Raw genomic sequence first — 14,734 nt, forward strand, 5'->3', positions numbered from 1 at the left:
AAATGAAGTCTTAACACATGCCACAATATGGTTGGAGCTAGAAGACATTATGCAGAGAGAAATGTCAATCACAAAAGGACAAATATTGTATGCCCTCACTTTTATAAAAAGACAAGTAAAGGTAAACGTATAGAGGCCAAAGTTTCTTAGTGGTTGGGGAGGGGGAGGGGAGGCAAGGTTGAACAGCAATGGAAATATCAGGTTCAGGGTAGGGTTGCAAGCCAATTAGTGTAATTGCTGTCAATAAGTTGTACGCCTTTAAAAAGGTTGGCAAAAGTTATGTGATAGATATATTTACAACAATGACAAAAAGAAATAGTAGTTGCTGAAGCTGATTATGTACAACCAAAAATCTCATGGGATTTGGTTTCTTGCTTTGGAGGTTTAGGGCCATGATTTCATGGGATGTCCCAGTTCTTTGGCCTGTTTAGTGCTTCTGTTCTACCTGCTAGTTCAATATGTAGTGCCTGGGGTCTTAAAAGCCTGCAAGTCGCCATCCAGTGCATAACAATTAGACTCTATTCACCTGGAACAACAGGAAGAGGGAGAGTCAGGACAAGGAGGAGGATAGGAATTTGTGGCTAACTTTCTCCATGGACAACTGCCTCCTTTGCCATGAGACCAGAAGAACTGAATGTGCCCAGCTACTAATACTAAACATTTTGACCAAAGATTCCATAGAAGAATCCGGATCGAAAGGAGGAAAACGTAGAACAGAATTTCAAAATTCTCATGGACTCCAGACTTTTGGGAACCATGAAGGTTGCATGAACCCCTAAAACTATAAAAAAAAAAAAAAAAAAAAAACTATAGCCCTGAGGTAATCTTTAAACCTTAAACCAAAAATATCCCCTGGAGTCTTCTTAAAACCAAACAATGGTTTAGCTTAACTAGTAAAAAATATCTTACCTTGAGCATTATGCTCTTTTAAGAACTATCTATATGGGTTCAAATCAACAACAGCAACTCGAAAGATTAGATAGGTACCTTAGGGAAGAGTGAATTTATGTTAATAGGGGAGGAACAACTCCAAAAAGTGGGTGAGAATGGTTACACAACTCAAAGACTATCACGAATGTCACTAAACCAAACATGTAGAAACTGTTGAATTGGTGTATGTTTTGCTGTGCATATTCTCAACAATAACAACAAAATAAAATTATACGTAAAAAAGTTCATAGATTCTAAAATAAGAATAAATGGTGTATATATGCATAAGGTTTTGTATAAATAAAATAAGTGTGTTTCTAACTGCTGTTTGAGTCGTGCCCATGATAGTATCTGACTTATCAATGTTTGTGAATTTATGTTTCTCCTAATATTTTGACTTTTATATACTTCAAATCTGCACTGTTAGAAACATAGATTCATAACGATTACACCTTCTTTGAGCACCGTAAATTTTACCAAATATAAATGATAACTCTTTTTCAAATTTAGTGTTTTTTGTCTTGGACTTTATATCAGCTGTTAACATTGTCATGCTTGGCTTTTCTTTTGGCAAGTGTTTGCCTGTTCTTTTATTTTTAATGTTTCTAAGTTGTTTTAAGTGCATTTCTGTTAAACCGTATGTTGTTGTTAGCTGCCATTGAGTTGGTCTCCAGCTCACGGCGACCCTAGGCACAACAGAAAAAAAAATCCTGCCTGGTCCTGCATCATTCCCATGATCAGCTGCAGATTGGACCATTGTGATCCACAGAGTTTTCCGTGGCTGATTTTCAGAAGCAAATTGCCAGGCCTTTCTTCCTAGTTTGTCTTAGTCTGGAAGCTCCATTAAAACCTGTTCAGCATCATAGCAACATGCAAGCCTCTGCTGACAGATGACTGGTGGTTATGCATGGGGTATACTAGCTGGGAATCGAACCTGGGGCTCTGGCATGGAAGGTGAGAATCCTACCACTAAACTACCAATGCCTCATTATACCAACAAACCCAAAGCCGTCAAGTCGATTCTGACTCATAGAGACCCTACAGGACAGAGTAGAAATGCCCCATAGGGTTTCCAAGGCTGTAAATCTTTAAGGAAGCGGAGTGCCACATCTTTCTCCTATGGAGCAGCTGGTGGGTTTGAACAGCCAACCTTCTGGTTAGCAGCCAAGAATTTTAACCACTGTACCACCACCAGGGCTCCTTGCCACAGGGCAGTACTTCACAGCAGTGGCGATGGAATTTTGTTGTTGGTTGGTTTGGTCTGGGCTTTTTGTTTTGTCCATTAGAATGGGGTTCCTTTTCATCCATGCTTACGGTGGTAACTTCCTCTGCCCCATACAAACAGCAACTTCCACGGTCATGTCCTGGACTTTGCCGTTACCTGTAACTGCACCACTTTCAAGATCTCACATTTAAGCATTTCATTCTCTGTCTATGACCACCACCTCCTATCTTTTCAGCCCTTCTTTCCTAGTATCCATATTCAACAATTCTTCACTCCAAGTAGGACCTCAAGACAGTTGAACACACTCCTTTGTCACTTCCCACCCTACTCAATCTAGATCCACAGCCTGTCCTTCTAATCGCTCTGTGCACATATTCTCAACTCTGCTGCCCACTCCTCTTTCTGGTCTCCCCCATGGTCACTTAACAAATCCAATCCTGGATAAACCCAAATTTCAGCTTATTCTTCACTTGCACCCATGCAGCTTTATATGGTTGAAGACAATCACAAATCTACACCAAGTTCATTTGAAATTTATGACCACATATCTCAAGTAGGTCCTTACTCTGAGTGGACCAGTATCCCACCATATTTTCCTGATGGATACACTCTCTGAGAAGACTACTGGTCATCTTCTCTCTTCTCATCCTTCCAACCCTGCTTTTTCATTCTCAGGTGATGACCTCAACTGATACTTCACTGACAAAACAGAGGCAAACCGAAGAGAGCTATCCATCTTCCCTTTGCCAGATCCGCCAAACATTGTCACATGACTCTCCCCCAACACTGACCCACTGTCGTGGTACAATGGATGGACTGTCTCTGCCTCCAACTAAATCTAACCCTTCTCCCTTGGTCACTGAATCTCATTTTATCCACTCAGACATCTAGCTGCAGTAATTACCTGCCCTCTCCTGATTCATCAGTTTCTATTTCTCTCCTGGACCATTCCTATCAGTATAAGAACAAAATGCTCTAGTATCTCTGGTCTTTTAAAAAAAAAAAACTCTTTCTAGACCTCATGAAAAAAAAAAAAAGACCTCATATCCCACTTCAACTCTGCCTCTCCTTTATGGTAAAACTCCATAGGGGAAGAAAAAAAAAAGCTGACAATTCTCATGATCTCAGTTCACTCATATTCTTTCTTAAATGTGTTCAAATCAAACTTCAAGTAGCCGCCCCCTGCTGAACCCAGTGATGTCCATCAGACCAAATCCAACGGTCAATTTTCAGTTCTCATCTTAGTTAAACTCACATTTACTATAGTTTATCGTGCCTTTCTTCCTGAAATGCTTTCTTCACTTGTCCTTGGGGACAGTACCCTCTCTTGGTTTTCTTCCTATCACACTGATAACTTCACTCTCTTATCTTTGCTGGATCGTCCTCATTTTCCAGGTTGGAGTATACCAGGTCTCAATCCCTTTTTTTCCCTTCTCTTTATATAACCACTCCATAAGGAATGTCATCAAATTCCTTTGAAATGTACATGCTGATGATGACCACATTTAAATTTCCAGTCTTAAAGCTGTTATATGAGTTCCAGAATACCTACACACCACACCCACTTGGATATATAGGCATTAATCTTAACATTGGAAACCCTGGTGGCATAGTGGTTAAGTGCTACAGCTGCTAACCAAAGGGTCGGCAGTTCAAATCTGCCAGGCACCCTCGGAAACTCTATGGGGCAGTTCTACTCTGTCCTATAGGGTCACTATGAGTCAGAATCGACTCGATGGCAGTGGGTTTTTGGGTTTAATCTTAACCTGGCCAAGATATAACTCTTGACTTCCTACCCCTTCCAAACCCAAACCTGTTTCTCCCCCAGTCTTCCATATCTTCATAAGTGACACTACCACTTACCTTATCTCTCAGGCCAAAAAAAGGAGTCACCCTTAACTTGTCTTTTCCTCACACCCCATATCCAATCCATCAGCACAGTCTGTTAGCTCTGCCACCATACGCAACTTGATTCTCAATATTAAGTGTAGAAATGAGGTACACTCCTTGAAGAATGTAAACTGGTTAAGTAAATGTATAACCTATGGTCAAGCAATTCTTCTGGAATTGAGTGCTTACATTCACCAAAAGACATTTATAGGAATGTTCACACCAGTATTGTTCACTATAGCCAAAAACTGAGAACAATTCACACATCCACCCACAGTAAAATGCATAAAAAAATTATAGTATAGTCATCCAGTAGAATATTACAAAGCAACAAAAAAGAACAAGTCAGGCTGTTCTACAATGATGTAGGTAAACCTCACAGACATAATGTTGAGCACAAAAAGCCAGAACATAAAAAGAATATATATTGTATTTTCCATTTTTGTTCAAAAAAACACAAAAGTAATCTACAGTTGACAAAGGTCAGAATAGTGGTTACCTTTGAAAGAGTATCAACTGGAAGGGGTTACCAGGTAGCCTTCTCAGATGACAGGAATATTCTATATCTTAATCTGGTTGTTGTTACAAGGTGTATACCTATGGCAAAAGTCATCAAGTTGTGAACCTAAAATGCCTGTACTTGACTATATGTAAGTTATACCTCAATGTAAAAGAAAAAAAAAAATCATATTATATCTGTTCAACCCCATACCATGTTGCCCGAATATATCTGTCCCTTCTGGGGTCAGTTGTCCTCTTTTTTCTTTTTTTAATGCTGCTAGTTTTCCACAAATGCCTGGTGAGCCTTGATAGTCTCTGTGTTTTATAAATGGGAGACTTGTTTGATTAGTGTTAGTAGTTAGTTTGGGTTTCCTCTGCAGCAGGATAGGTCTAAATCTCTAATGTCCTCTTCTCTCCTTACTGAAGCCACTGACCACAGTCCTATATAGCATGAGATGGGAGCAATGAGGGGTTGGGGAGGAAACCATCCCCACCTCTTCTCCCCTTCCTACCATTTGCCCAAATGAAAGGGGCTTCCTCTGGAAGTAGGGTTTCTTCCCTCCAGAGCAGAGTGCCCTCCCCCTCCCTGCCCTGTGGCTGTCCATGTCAGTGGTATAGGTCTGTAGTTACCTCAAGCTCTGCTCAGCTCCAAGAACTTTCTTTGAAGGTCAGTTCCCAGAAGCAAACACCACTATACATTACTTGTTGGCATAAATGGCAGGTGAGGAGGATTCAGTAGGACCAGCTGTTCCAAATGCAGACTTTTAATTAATTTTCCTGAGTTCGCCCACAGGTTCTGGATGTTTCTGGACTTTGAACTTGGAGTATGACTGAAATCACTAGAGCCTCCACAGTGATTTTCTCCTAAACATGCTTTGGACTAATGTTTTCTACACTCTGGTTTCTCTGAAAATCTGTCCATATACTCTCTTATATTCTAGGAGTATATCAAATTTTCTGGATTCCTGTTGTTGAAATATCTTGTATCCACAGATATTTTTAGCAACTTCTTCTATCATTTCAAGGGCTAGAAGGGTGGTAGATGTATATGTTCAACGTATTCTCTCAATCCAATCTTCCATCCAAGTTATACAATAGCTAACAATATACCCAGAGTCCCTGAGTGGTGCACTTGGCTGTTAATCAAAAGGTTGACATTTAGAGTCCACCTGGAGGAGTATCAGAAGAAAGATGATCTACTTTCAAAACTTCAGCCATTAAAAATCCCATAGAACACAGTTCTACTCTGACACACATGGGGGCGCCATAAGTGGGAGTCAACTGTATAGCAATTGGAATAATACACTCAAAGCAAACCAAATGCTTTATTATGTCAGTTAAAGAGGATGGGCAAGTACTAAGCAGGCAGGTAATGAGGCTGGCTGGGGACCTGCTTCCTCCCCTGAAGCGCTTTTGGTAAAAGAATCAAAAAAACAAATGGTCTAGAAAAAGGACTGTAAAAAGCCAGTATTGATTCCCATGAGCCCACCTTCTACAATAGCAAAAAATGCCCTATAGCCCCAGGGAAAAAAGAAAAGTAACTAGGCTTCTGAAGAAAAATAGAGCAGAAAAACATATTACCCAGTCACGCTAAGAACATTGCTCTAAATGATTAGTCCCTGGAATAAACATTAAATTTTAAAGGTCTTATAATTTTACTTGGTTTCTTTGCCTCCAAATATATCTGCTAAATATATCGACTGCATCCTTTATTGCAGGCCTAATGGAATTTTGGCATCGAAAACCTGATTAGTTTCTAGTCCTTACCTTATAAAATTTCACATCTATCAGATCCCTAAATGGCCAGAGAAAGTCATTAAAATGCCAGGCATTTCTACACCAAAGGCCTAGAAAGTGGCGAAGCTCACTTTTTTAATTCGGTGATGGCCAGTGTTTCACAAGCCAAGTTCAAGGATAAAATTGGACTGAGAACCTCGAGTTCTGCTGAAGGCCTTTTTGAAACTGCACCTGTAATTCGTGGTTCAGGAAGGCATGCTTCAAAACTGATGGGCCTTTTTAGCAGCAAGGAGGAAACATGATTGGCCAACTCACGGCTGTAGGGGGAGCTCTTCAGAGCAGAGAGGCATTTCCTACAGTCCTTAAGTGCGTGGAATCAGGCTTTGTCAGATGGGTCTCCACACAGAAAAACATTTCAGAACAGCCTTCTCCAGCACAAGTCACTGGGATGCTGGAATGAGGTTGGTATGGTTAACATGTGCCACAGAAATGCTACAAAATAGTGGCTAAATTAAAAAGAGCAATGAGTTTGAAATGAGTTGGTGGTTGCAGGTCTATTTCCTGGCAGAGTCTAACCAAGGCAGTTGGGAATCATTGTTGTTGGCAGTTGCCCTCAAGTCGATTCCGACTCATGGAGATTTTGTGTGTGCAGAGTAGAACTGTGCTCCATAGGGGTTTCATGTCTGTGGCCTCTCAGAAGCAGATTGCCAGGCTTGGCTTCCAAGGTACCTCTGGTTGGGTTCAAACCACCAAATTTTCAGCTAGTAGTAGAGAACATAACTGTCTGTGCCAACCAGGGAGCCACAGTATAATCAGCTTTGGAATTAGACCTGGTATACCGCAGTCTGCCACTTACTAGCCACGTGACCTTGGGCAAGACGCCTCATCTCTCTGAGCTTCAGTAAAATGGAGATAACGGCACTTACCTCGCAAGGCTGTTCAAAAAATCTAAGATTCCTACCAAAAGAAATCAGGCTTCATTTCTCTTTATGTTGATAATTTGACCCTTTCCAAGGACTCATCAAAATTCGTTGCCACTTTTTCCTGTGCCATTACCTGCAACAAGGTGACAATATTGTAGATGCTCAGGAAATATTTATTAGCATGGTTTAATTTGATAGTATCCTTAACCCTAATGACACTCCCATTGTCACTCCAAGGCACAACAGACCCTCAACAGCCTCCAAAAAGACTAGACTGATCCAAGAGCTTCCAAAATCATTCCAGATAAGGGAAGTTAAGGCAGAGAGGTGGAGAGCACTACAGTAAACAAGAGGACCACTCCCTAGGTCTGAAGTGGTGTCTAGAAATTAATGTCCTGGGCAAGTAGGTAAAAGTTAACAGCCTCCTGGATTCCAATCACTTCTCTAGGAAATTCTCCAAAGTCACACTTTAATTCAGACTTCGCAAACCCCCCAGAAGGCCTAAGAGTTTCTAAAAATACTCCAGGATTTGGAAGTGTGACTTTTGATCACCTTACTAGTCAACAGCTCACTCTTGGTTCTCCTACTAGTCTGGTGGACATTTTAACCTTGGGGTCTTCTTTTTTCTGAGACTTAGGAGTAAATGGACAAGTTGAGAGGAGGCATATCTTCACATTTTGGCCTATAATAGCAGACACATAAACCAAAAAAAAAAAAGAACCCAAACCCATTGCTCTGGAGTCAATTCCAGCTCATAGTGACCCTATAGGACAGAGTAGAACTGCCCCATAAGGCTTCCAAGGAGCAGGTGGTAGATTTGAACTGTCAACCTTTTGGTTAGTAGTCGAGCTCTTAACCCCTGTGCCACCAGGGCTCCAGCAGACACATGGCACCATCGAATTCACTCATTCTGATCTCACCTGTTTACGACGAAATTACCGCAGATAGCCAAAGATTATTGTTATGGAGGTCACTGAGGGGTCCAAGTAAGGTCCCTTCTCTCTTTGCCTGAGTTCAGCTTAAATGAAAACTAGAATGTTGATGTCTTTCAGAGCTCTAATCACGGTAAGTTAGACAATTTATAGAGACATGTAACTTTTGGCCAAAATCTTTTACTCCATCATGGAAATGGAGGTTTGGGATCCAAGTGAAGATGAAATGGAAAGCCATGACAGGTCTGTCAGTTGCTGTCTTCCTGTCAAGTCACCTCTAACTCACGTGACCCCATGAGTGTCAGAGTAGAACTGTGATCCATAGGGTTTTCAACGACAGAGTTTTCAGGTGTAAGCCACCAGGCCCTCTTCCGAGGAGCCTCTGGGTGGACTCAAACCTCCAACGTTTTAGTTAGCGGCTGAGCTTGTTAACCATTTGCACCACTCAGGGATTCTGATCATTTGCACGCCGTTGCATTAGAGTCGGCTACAAAACTCATGGTCACCTTGCGTCTAACAGAGCGGAGCATTGCCCAGTCTTGAGCCACTGTCATGCTGGTTGGTGTGTTTGAGTCTGTTGTCACAGCTATTGTGTCAATCCATCTCATTTAGGGCTTCCCTCATTTTCACTGACCATCTACTTTACCAAATAGATTGTCTTTTTCTAGAAATTGGTTTTCCTTCATCATTTGAATATCCGTTGCCATCCAGTCAATTCTGACCCATAGCGACCTTAGAGAACAGAGTAGAACTGCCCCATAGAAGCAGCAGGTGGGTTTGAAGGCTGTATTACTTAACTGCTGCACCACCAGGGCTCGGGTCATTTGAATAGCAGGTGTGAATTCTACTGCTTGTAAACTGAGCCCCCAGGGGTGAGCTGCAGCGACCCTCTGAGAGCCTTCGTGAAGCCAGGCCTGGATCCCACCAGGGCAGCATCTACCTGGCTGGGGTTCCAGGCTGCCTGTCAGTGCCATTGAAGTGGAGCTGATGAGAATCTAGGGGCCCCTGGATGCTGCAAACAGTTAACACACTCAGCTGCTAATCAAAAGGCTGGAAGTTCAAGTCTACCCAGAGGCACCTCGCAAGAAACGCCTAGCAATCTACTTCCAAAAAATCAGCCATTGAAAACCCTGTGGATCAGTTCTACTGTGCACCACGAATCAGAATCAACTTGATTATAACTGGTAAAAAAAATCACATGATCTGAAAGTGGGGCTCACCCTCACCCCCTAAAAACAGACTATGGAAGGGCTCTGATCCACCTGCTTCATGGATTAAAAGAGTAGCTCAACAGCTGCCAAATATCGGCTTGGAGGACTGAGAGCTCTCATTGACAAAGTTTACCCCAGCCTGCCTTAAAATAAGACAAGCAGGAAAATACAGAAAGTATTGCACAGAGCTAAATTTACACCACTCAAAAGACTTCAAAATATACGTAAAGCGCCGTTTCTTTTCTGAGGAGTGCTGACATCAGATAGTGGCTATGGTTTCTTAACGTCTTTACTTGTTAAAATAAAAAGTTGGCAATTCTATGTTAAATACTCCCTCTTTTTCTTTTTAATTTTCCCTGGTCCTTAAAACACAGAAATCTGCAACACACGGAGAAAGGAAAATAGCATGGTGGCCGCGCTGTGAGCCCGCTGCGGACTCCCAAGCAGATCACTCAAATTCTCGGGCCTTTAGTTTCCTCATCGGGAAAGGGGGGAAGGAGGGGAGGCGCCCAACAAAGGTGGACTTGCTCATCGCCTGAAAATTCCGGTGGGGCAGAATTTTTTACTGATGGAAATTAAGTAAATTTCAGACAGCCATAATATTTTATAAATCTAAATTAGGGATTTTTCACAATATATAAATGTTGGGATTCTTTTCCCCTTCCTTCCTTCCTTCCTTCCTTCCTTCCTTCCTTCCTTCCTTCCTTCCTTCCTTCCTTCCTTCCTTCCTTCCTTCCTTCCTTCCTTCCTTCCTTCCTTCCTTCCTTCCTTCCTTCCTTCCTTCCTTCCTTCCTTCCTTCCTTCCTTCCTTCCTTCCTTCCTTCCTTCCTTCCTTCCTACCTACCTACCTACCTACCTACCTACCTACCTACCTACCTACCTACACAGTGACTGTAACATCCCCCCTCCCCTCATGTTGCCATCCCTGTCCTCTTTTGCTTCTTAAATGTGAAAAGTGGAGAGAGACACTGGCACCAAAAGGCACCAGAGTCCTGAGGGGAAGCCCTATTGTATCCTTCCTGGCTTCCTACTCTCTCGCCTGACTTTCACATGCAGAGCGCGTGATTAATCAGCCCCCAGCTCTGCTGGCCGGCACTCCCAGGCTGCAGTTAAAAAACCATGCAGTTAAAATCCCATAAATCTAAGGAGGTAAAAGGACAAAAGGCAGCCAACAACTCCTCTTTAAAAAAGCAGGGAGTGTTGAGGTAAGATCTCTGGGAATATTATGGATACAATCTTGGCCTCCACTTTTGGTTTCAATCAACTAGCTAAAAATTCATAATCCAAAATTGGCTCCTAAAAGTGTGGTTGGTGCATACCTCAGACTTTCGACTCCTCGGGTCCCAGAGCTGGGGTTCACTGTGAAGTTGAATGTCTTCTGAGTCTCCAAAGCTACAGAATCTTCAGAGCCTTCCTTGAAAACAAGGTGTAATAGATTCAAATCCTGATGATGGGTTCAAATCCTGGCCCTGCCACTTAGCAAGTCTCAGAATCTTTTGGTCTTAGAAACTTTTTACACTTTTAAAATCATTGAGGACTCCAAAGAATTTCTGCTCATAAGGGTTATGTCTATTTATATTATTTAATATTTGGTATTTGATATCAAAATAAAAAGAAGTCTAAAGCATAAAAAACACAAGCACATATTCCATTGGCTGTCAGAGCAACGACATCATCACACATTGTGTAGCCACTGGAAAACTCCGCTGTACACTCTGAGAGAATGAAAGTGAAAAAGTCAAATAATAGCTTAGTACTATTATGAAAAATAGCTTTGACCTCACAGACCTCAGATCACACATTGAAAACAACAGGTCTAGCATATTCTTCTCTTTTCAGGCAGCAGTCACCTTTAAAATGCCTCCACCCTGTGGCCATCCAGCAGCTCATTTAGTTTCCATTATAGGAAGAAGCCAAGTCTTCTTTTAATAAGGTATTCACACTTTGATGCCAAAAGTTCTCTTTTATATCATAATCTGTGTAATTAGATCTCATTTCTTCTAAGTCTCTTCTGAAGAGGAAAATGTCCGATAACAATAATCATTGTTAATATCCACTGGCAGCTATGTACCAGGCATGGTGCCAGGAGCTTAAAAAAGAAGTTACCTACCTTGGTCCTTACAATCACTCTACAAGGTACCCATCATTATTTCAATTTTGCAAGTGAGGAAACAGAAAAAGTTATAATTTACCCAAATCTTATTAGTAATTAGCAATTGGGGCACCCAGAAGAGGCATCCAGATCACCCTGGTTCTAAACATGCTCTACAGTTTACTCGCCCTCTCTACCCAATATACACACACTTCAGATATTTTTGTTGTTTTTTCTTAAATAAATTTAATAGCAGTGATTGACTTGTGATCTTTCTCCACTGTTCTCATTTCAAATCAAATCCTATTCTTCATTATCAAAATCCCAGGTGTCTTTTGGCAGAAATTGATAAGTTGATCCTAATATTTACATGCAAATGCACCAGATTTCAAATAACCAAAGTTATTTTGAAAAAGAAGAATAAAGTTGGAGAACTCATACTTCCCAAGTTTTTACAAATGTACTATAAATTTCTTACAAATGAACTACAGCACTACAATAATCAAGATAGTGTGGTACTGGCAAAAAGATACACATGTAGAACAGTGGAATAGAATGGAAAGTCCAGAAATAAAAATTATACATCTATGGTCAGCTGATTTTCAACAAAGGTGGAAAGACAATTCAATGGGGAAAGAATACCCATTTTGGTAAATGATGTTGGGATTACTGAATATCCATATGCAAAAGAATGTGATTGGACCCCTACCTCACACCATATACAAAAATTAATTCAAAATGAATCAAAGGTCCAAATGTAAGAGCTAAAACTGCAAAACTCATAGAAGAAAAGTAAGAGTATATCTTTATGACTTTGGGTTAGGCAATATTTTCTCCTGTATGACACCAAAAATGACAAGTTACCAAAGGAAAAATAGATAAGTTGAACTTTATCAAAATAAGAACTTTCATAACTCAAAAAGTTCCACCAAAAAAGTGAAAAGATAAGCCATAGGATGGAAGAAAATATTTGCAAATCATATATCTGATAAGAAACTTGTATCCAGAATATATAATGAAATGTTACAACTCAACAATAAAAAGACAACACAACTTAAAAATGGGTAAAGATTTGAATAGACATTTCTTCAAAGAAGGTATGAAGTGGCCAATAGCACATGAAAAGATGCTTAGCATCATTAGCCGTGAGGAAAATGCAAATCAAAACCACAATGAGATACCACTTCACATCCACTGGGATGGCTAAAATAAGAGAATGAAACGATGACAAGTGTTGACAAGGATGTGAAGAAATGGGGACCCTCACATATTGCTGGTAAGATTGTAAAATGGTGCAGCCACTTTGGAAAACAGTCTAGCAGTTCCTCAAAAGGTTAAATATAGGATTACCATATGACCTAGCAATTCCACTCCTAGATATATCCCCAAGAGAAATGAAAACATATGTCCACACAGAAAGTTGTACATGAATATTCATAGCAGCATTTTTCATGAGAGCCAAAAATGTTCGCAATTGTCCATCAACTGTTGAATGGATTAGCAAAATGTGATAGGCACGTACAATGGAATATTACTTGGCAATAAAAAAGAGTGAAGTATTGACTCATGCTACAACATGGATGAACCCTGAAAACATCATGTTAAGTGAAAGAAGCCAGTCATAAAAGGCCACATATTGTATGCTTCCGCTTATACGAAATGTCCAGAATAGGAAAATCTGTAAAGACAGGAAGTATACTAATTTTATCAGTGGCCATCAGGGGCTGGGAGAAGGAAGGAATGGGAAGTGTCTGCTGATGGGTATGGGGTTTCTCTGTGGAGTGATAAAAATGTTCTGAAATTAGATAGAGGCTATGGTTGCATAGGAATCCCCAAATGGCACAAATAGTTAAGCACTCTGCTACTAACCAAAAAGTTGCTGGTTCAAATCCACCCAGAGGCATCTTAGAAGATAGGCCTGGCAATCTACTTCTGAAAGATTGCAGCCACTGAGAACTCTACGGAGCACCATTCTACTCTGAAACACATTGGGTCTCCATAAGTCGGAATCCACTAGCTGGTAACTGTTCTTATCTTTTTTGATGGTTGTGCAGCTCTGTGAATATATTGAAAAACACTTAATTGTACAGTTTAAAAGGGTGAATTTTATGCTATATGAACTATATCTCGATAAAACCATTGTAAAAAAAATAAAGCCTATTCTTGGATTGGATTTTATATAATTATATTCCTCCTGCTTTTTTGTTTGGGGTTTTGTTGTTGTTGTTTTATTTGTTTTTTTAACCTACCAATCCACCCCAGGCCATGATTCTGTTAACCAAACAAGTTACTAATTTTATGTAATTGAGGTAATCTGCATTGCTGGAGGCTGAAGAAAAGGCAGTCTACCTCCAGGCAAACCTTATCATAAATTAAAGGTAGAAAGTGCATGTAAATAAAGCCAGTAGAGTCAAGATTTCAGCTTGGGAGTGTAGGCTTTATCCACAGGCAATATGTTCTGTGGTTGCTTTTCACTGGCAGGGTTTGATCACTTTAAGCAATGAAAAAATGTCCCCTCCACTTTTTTTGTCTGCTTACTTTTTGCCCAGATCTCAATTCCCCTTGAACTCACCAATATTCTGCAAGCTCCTGAAGAAGTTGTCAGGGACAGCTGATGCCCAGGAGCCACCTCCAGAGTCCTGCCTCCTGTGGATTAAGGCTGTTAGCACCCCACTGCCCTGCCTGGACCTCACTGAAGGGAATGGACCCTCCTGAGTCTCCTCGGATACCAGCTGTCTTCCCCTGGGTTCCCGCTGAGGCCAGCCAGACAAGCCAGCAGCCTGGGAGTAAGGCTCTCCTGACAAACCGTCAGCTTCGCTAAATCTGGAAGAGCTGATGAGTTCACTTAGGAAGAAAGCAGCATGCTTGGAAAACTAGATAAAAGAAAACATCAAGAAGAATTAAGGAGAAAAAATAAGTTCAACAGACTTTAATACTATCTCGAAGTTGACAGATCATAAATTCTCTCTTCACTTATTTAGCCCATGAAAAATACTTCAGATTCTTTAAACTTGCTTTAGTGCTACTCTTTTTAAAAGTGGTTTCTGGAGCTTGGGTTTGTGCATTTGTGACAGGAAGAAAGGGGTTGGTAAGGACGGGAGACTTGTTTTTTGTTGTTCTTGGTGGTTCGTAATACCAAAGCAACCATATCAGTTTTAGGAACTACCAACAGAAAAGCAAGTCAAGAAATCATAGAAGCAGTACAAGATTTCCCAGTCCCACATCCAGCTCTAAACAACCCCGAAATTCCTTCGGGGAAATGCATCGTGTCCCACTTTGGGAACATCGATGTT

General features: G+C 40.9%; 1 long non-coding RNA gene across 2 annotated transcripts; it reads right to left on the reverse strand.

Annotated features, from left to right (window-relative positions):
• Positions 1 to 1,273: 1,273 nt before the first annotated feature.
• LOC126082615 (uncharacterized) lies at positions 1,274 to 14,277 on the reverse strand. Of its 2 annotated transcripts, none has more exons than XR_007518587.1 (3): positions 14,014 to 14,277; positions 10,669 to 10,759; positions 1,274 to 7,339 (listed from the first exon to the last, which is right to left on the reverse strand). It is a non-coding gene; the product is annotated as an uncharacterized LOC126082615 (long non-coding RNA). The 2 variants fall into 2 exon arrangements; XR_007518586.1 differs by having other exon boundaries at positions 10,669 to 10,763.
• Between the last annotated feature and the right edge of the window lie 457 nt (positions 14,278 to 14,734).

Source organism: Elephas maximus, chromosome 9, assembly GCF_024166365.1.
Source record: "Elephas maximus indicus isolate mEleMax1 chromosome 9, mEleMax1 primary haplotype, whole genome shotgun sequence".
Classification (NCBI taxonomy): domain Eukaryota; kingdom Metazoa; phylum Chordata; class Mammalia; order Proboscidea; family Elephantidae; genus Elephas; species Elephas maximus.